The following is a 5,253-nucleotide window of genomic DNA, read 5'->3' on the forward strand; positions in this document are numbered from 1 at the left end:
CTACAATGCAAGGGAGTTCAACCATTTGGAGGAAATGTGTTAAGCTGATGGCAATGAATTGTAATGACATTTGCATAAACTAATTTATGCACATTCATTTCAGGGTTAAAGTGGAGCCAAAACTTAAAAAAAGTAATTCAAACTGCTTACTAGATATTTCTGAAACACAGATAACTTTGAATATCCAGGCCATTTGTCAGTGAGTTTAGCTTGTGTGTTTTATTTTTATTGAGCCAGACTAAAAGAATTTGGTTTTGATGAGGAATTTGTTTCCTAATGCAAGAATTCAAATCGTGTCACCCTACTGACCATCAGACGTTAATGTTGTGTTTACTCAACATTCAGTTTCAGTGGGGGACTAAACAAAAAATAAAAGATGGAAAGAAGACAAAAGGAGTCTTCTTGCCTTTTCATCATGTGAACTCTTCTTCCACTCTGGTATTCCAATAAAGCAGCAGCGGATGTTTAAACAGAGATTTCAATCCCAAACAATTCTTGCCTGTTTGTTTAATTACATTTCTGGAAGGTTACAGCTCTCCAGCAATTCTGGGCTCTGTTTTCATAGGCTTCTCAAATTCTCTGCTTCCTTTGACCCTGCAGCTTCGATTCAGTTCAATAACTCGATACAGAACAAACCCAGTCAGCCCTGCTGAAGGCAGTGCCAGCCCTGCTGCTCAATTCACCAGGGACACAGTGCTACAACAAGATTTTCTTCTTTATTTTCACTTTCTGGGCTTTGTGTCACAGCTCCCAGCAGTTCTGACACACACGTCCTGGTGTCTGGAAGGTGCTACTCGTCACTCAAAGTGCAACACAGAGCAAGAACATCCCTTTGTGCCTTTCCCTGCTCTCATGCAGAGTGTGGCAGGCCATGGAAAAAATCCTCACCAGCACCTGGGCAGTTCCTTGGCAGGCAATAATTTGGAGGGCTGATCTGCAGAAATAGCCAAAAGTAACTTGGGGGGAAACAAAAAAGGTTTAAGTCAGTGATCTTCACATTTAGATTTTGGTTTTTAGGACATCAAATATAAAAGATTGCTATCACATTATATGCACATACTTCATGCTCACAATTATATCTGTATTTCACCATAAATTAGTTCACTAGCCAGCCATACATTTTTCTTTCTTCTTCCTTTGCCCGGGCCTTATCACTTTATCCTCAGTCTTGTCTAAAGCTTCTTACAGTTCCATGGGAAGGGAGACCCTTTTATGTTAAAAACACATATCTAAATCTTTGTAAATTTTGTGTATGTTTCCTGCTAAGGTCTGAGTAAGCTTTCTCAAATAGGGTTTATTAGCATTTTAATAGCATATTCACACTAGGAAGTCTTTTTGTTTCACCAACCAAATATGAAAATATTCTGTATTTGCAAAACAGTGATTTGATGCTGGTTACCCATCAGAAATGATCCTCATCACATGGAAAGTCAGGCCATCATAAACATCATGACATTACATAAACATTAACAAGAAATAAATAGCTATCAAATGATATACAAACCTCTGCTTACAGATCCATACCCTGATGGCTCTAAATAGTTCCACAGTTCTGCACTCTGTGCTTATATTTGAATCACAAACGTTGGTAAATGTTGATGTCTCAATAGTTATAATGCAATTTAGCATCTCACTGTAGGAGCATGCACACATATTCAGAGACAGCTGAATATTTTTTGTAAATCTCCTGGGCAAATATTCTCCCCCACACTGCCTCACTATCAAATATTCTACACCCATGAGATCACTCTGATTCCCTTTGCCTACACAGGGAAAGATCATGTGCAGGGAAAGATCCCACAGGGAAGTGCCTCTATCTGATTCCTTCTGGAAGTCGATATGAAAAGGGAAAATCTTTGGTAGTGCAGATACATTTGCCCATTTATCACTATCAGGACAGATTTGTCTTTTTCCCAAACTGCCCCAGCCCTGCCCACAATGCAGAGCTGAGGAGGAGAGTGGCATCTTTGCCTCAGAAGACAAAACAGGACTCAGCACAGGGTTTTGTGCTACAGTCCTTGGCAGAAATCTTAAAGGTTGCATTTGTTTCTTTGGAGGTTCTTTGTTCCAGAATCTATCCAATGAATAAATCCTTCTGTTTGCAGTCTGAGCAAGATAAGCAAATGAGGAAGAGCCAGAAATTCCTTTTGCTTCCCTGTGATCTGATGGCACAAAGCCCTATGCTTTATATATGACTTAGAAGATGAATCAAAACTTTGCTTTCCTGTGGCTCTAATTTGTATGAAAAGATATAATTTCTGTAGAAAAATCCTAGTTTTGCTCTTGCACTCTGATTCCCCAAGCTCAGCTCTGCTGTAGGCTACACTCAACCTTGAATCGATAGCTGAAATAGAAAGGTCCTAAAACCCATCAAAGTAACAAGTTATATTTTGCAAAAATGACAAATAACTTTGTCCTCACAGAACATGGAAACAACTTTACAAGCAAAGCAATAAAAAAAAAAAAAAAAAAAAAAAGAAAGCATTGTTATTGCTTGAGTATATTATAACCCTCATTTGAAAAGAATCTCAGTCTGGTTTGAAATCACTCTGTGCATATGTTACAGGAAGTCTAGAGACATTTTGTTCCTTATTAATGAAGCATGAAGAAAATAGTACTGCATATATTTTGTTAGGAGCTTTGGCATCCTTATGCATGCTGTACATTAAGTCTTCCCTAATTAGATTTTTGTAAGTTAAAAGGCTCAAGGAGGGAAAGCACACATGAATATTTCTATGGCCACATTGGTTTTCTCTCTCAAAATATTGTTTTGGCACACTTCATCCTAAGATGACTTTTCTGGCAGCTGAATGGAGACAGGAGAAGAATACATTGATCTTTTAGCCTGCAAACATGGAAAGAATATTGGAAAGCATGAATGTTCTGGTCCTAAAAAAGGTGTTTTTTTCTTGGCAATGTTTGTAAAAGTGTGATGTGGAGTGCAGGACCTCTTAGAGAGGGCAGATGTGTCAGTGAAGATGCTGAGGGAGCTTTGCTCCACCCTGCTGAGCCCACAGGAGCTGCCCCACCCCTGGCAGTGCTCAGGGCAGCCTGGAGACCTCTCCCATGCTGAAAGTGCCCATAAGACAAATACTAAGGGTTTGTCCTGAAGGCAGACACCTAACTCAAGAGAAAGCAGGTGGCTTTGCCCCTGAAGAAGTCAGCACATTTCTGCTGTTACTCCTAATGTTGGGGGTTTTTTTTTTGTGGTTTAATACAAAAATAATGGGAGTTTTGATATGATGAGGGTCAGACCCACTATTACAGCCAGCAGTTATAGTTTGGCAAAAAGAAAACTGGTAGTTCCAGACCTGATTTCAAGGCTTTAGAAACGTTAGAGGGTGAAAAGGTCTCGTTTAATGTGCTGGAGAAGGAGCAGCTTTTCCACTGTGCGAGGGCTGGGGCTGGGAACTCGGTGCAGTGACAGAAACCTGAGCGGGGCAGGGCAGAGCTGCAGCCCCAGGGCTGGAGGAAGGAGAGCATCAGCATCAGCATCAGCAGCCTCTGACAGGCACAGCTCGCCAGGGATGGCAGCACTGAGAGGGGACAGTGGCACTTGTCAGCCAGTCTGGGAAAGCACAAATGAAGGATGCAGAGCCCAGGGATCCCTGGGCAGGAGGAGCAGCAGAGCTGGGGCCCCTGGCCAAGATCCACAGCTGCCCTGAGGTCCCCTCTCTTTGGGCAGGGACACTTGGGGGCTGCCATGTGTGGTTTGTGTGCTTTTCTGTTCAACATGTAATCCCCAGAAGCTTCTGCTTGTGTTTATAACTCAAACTGTAATGAAAAAGGAAATTAAAGCCTTTCTGATTTAACAAAAGAATGAAAATTGCATTGAGAAAGAGTGGGGGGAAAGGAGCTTTCAGTCTTTTGGGATTTGAGAAAATTAGTCCTGCAGTATTTTTTTTTCTGAAGAAAAGGAATATTAGATATATTAACTTCATTCTTTTGTCCTTTCCTCTCAATGTTCTAAATTCTTTGTATTTAGAAAAAGAAATGCTGCAATCCAACCATTAAACTGATACTTTACTGCTCATTTTATAGTATTTCAATGCGCAGTCTTAGTTCTGCAGACTATTTTCTCAGTAAGCAAAGCTGGTTACTTATAGATAAAATTATTTGTTCTATAAAAAGCAACAGAACTAATGCCCAGTTGACTTGTGTGAAAAACCTTCACATGTGTGATAGGTGGAGGTGTGCATGTGTTTATATTTTTGTGTAGCAGCTATGTTTTAACATTCTAATTAAGTTACTATTTAGTATTGGTATCTGCAAACTTTTTTGTCAAATTTGTTGGCTGATAAAACTATTCCCTAAAAACGGTCAAGTTTCAGATCCCTGAGTGTTGGGGTGGTTAAATATAAAAGGGAATTTTAGGACTGTGGGTTTTAAAAGTGATCATTCCTCTCTGTTGTGTGCTTTGTAGCTCTTTCATTCAGGCAGATTTTAATGTCTATTATATAGAGAATATGGGATTACAACCCTTGGCTTTGCAGGAGTGGGATCCAAGAGCTCCTGGAGCTTCTGGGCTGCTGCCCTTGGCTGAGGCACCTCTGTGTGCAATGGTTTTGAGGAGCTAAACCTGCATGGAAAGGGAGCAGGAAATGCAATGGTTATCCCCACCCAGCTGTCAGCAAGCAGAGACTCTGGCAAATAAAAGGAGTTGCCCAAAAGCTGAAGCTCAGAGCTGTTTTTCCTGGGGCCAGAGCTGAAGTCTCTGCTGCAGGGGTGAGCAGCAGCCATCAGGAGCAGCACAGTGTGCGAGCAATTCTTGTATTTGCTTCCTCAGAGAGCTGCAGAAGCCTTTCTCCCCAACAGTCCAGTGTGCTTTATTTTCTTGGGCTGAGGTCTCTGGGAGGTGAGGAGGAGTGAGGAAGGGCAGTTAAGAAACTCCATCAGCCCTTGGCAGAGAGGTTAAGGGGGGCAGGAGAATTAATGACCTTAACAAGGCAACAGAAACCTCTTCAGGGTGACAAGTCCTGCAGTCAGAGCTTTTTGTGGATGCCTTCAACATGAGGAGTGCTGGAAGTGATAATGCTGACTGTGATAGAATACCTCCAGGGACAGAGGGGCTGCTACCTGGGGAGAAATGGTCACTAAATAAAAAGGACAAGACCTGCTAGAGAAGAGCTTGGCTGTTTGATGTGACACTGGAGCGGCCTGAGGCAGGACAGAGCCAGGACATGGGGCTGGGGGTGCTGCAGACCCTGTCACCAAAAAGATATTGAGCCAAATCAGAATACCTTGGAGATAATA

The sequence above is a fragment of the Geospiza fortis genome, unplaced genomic scaffold (assembly GCF_000277835.1).
Source record: "Geospiza fortis unplaced genomic scaffold, GeoFor_1.0 scaffold237, whole genome shotgun sequence".
NCBI classification, from domain to species: Eukaryota; Metazoa; Chordata; class Aves; order Passeriformes; family Thraupidae; genus Geospiza; species Geospiza fortis.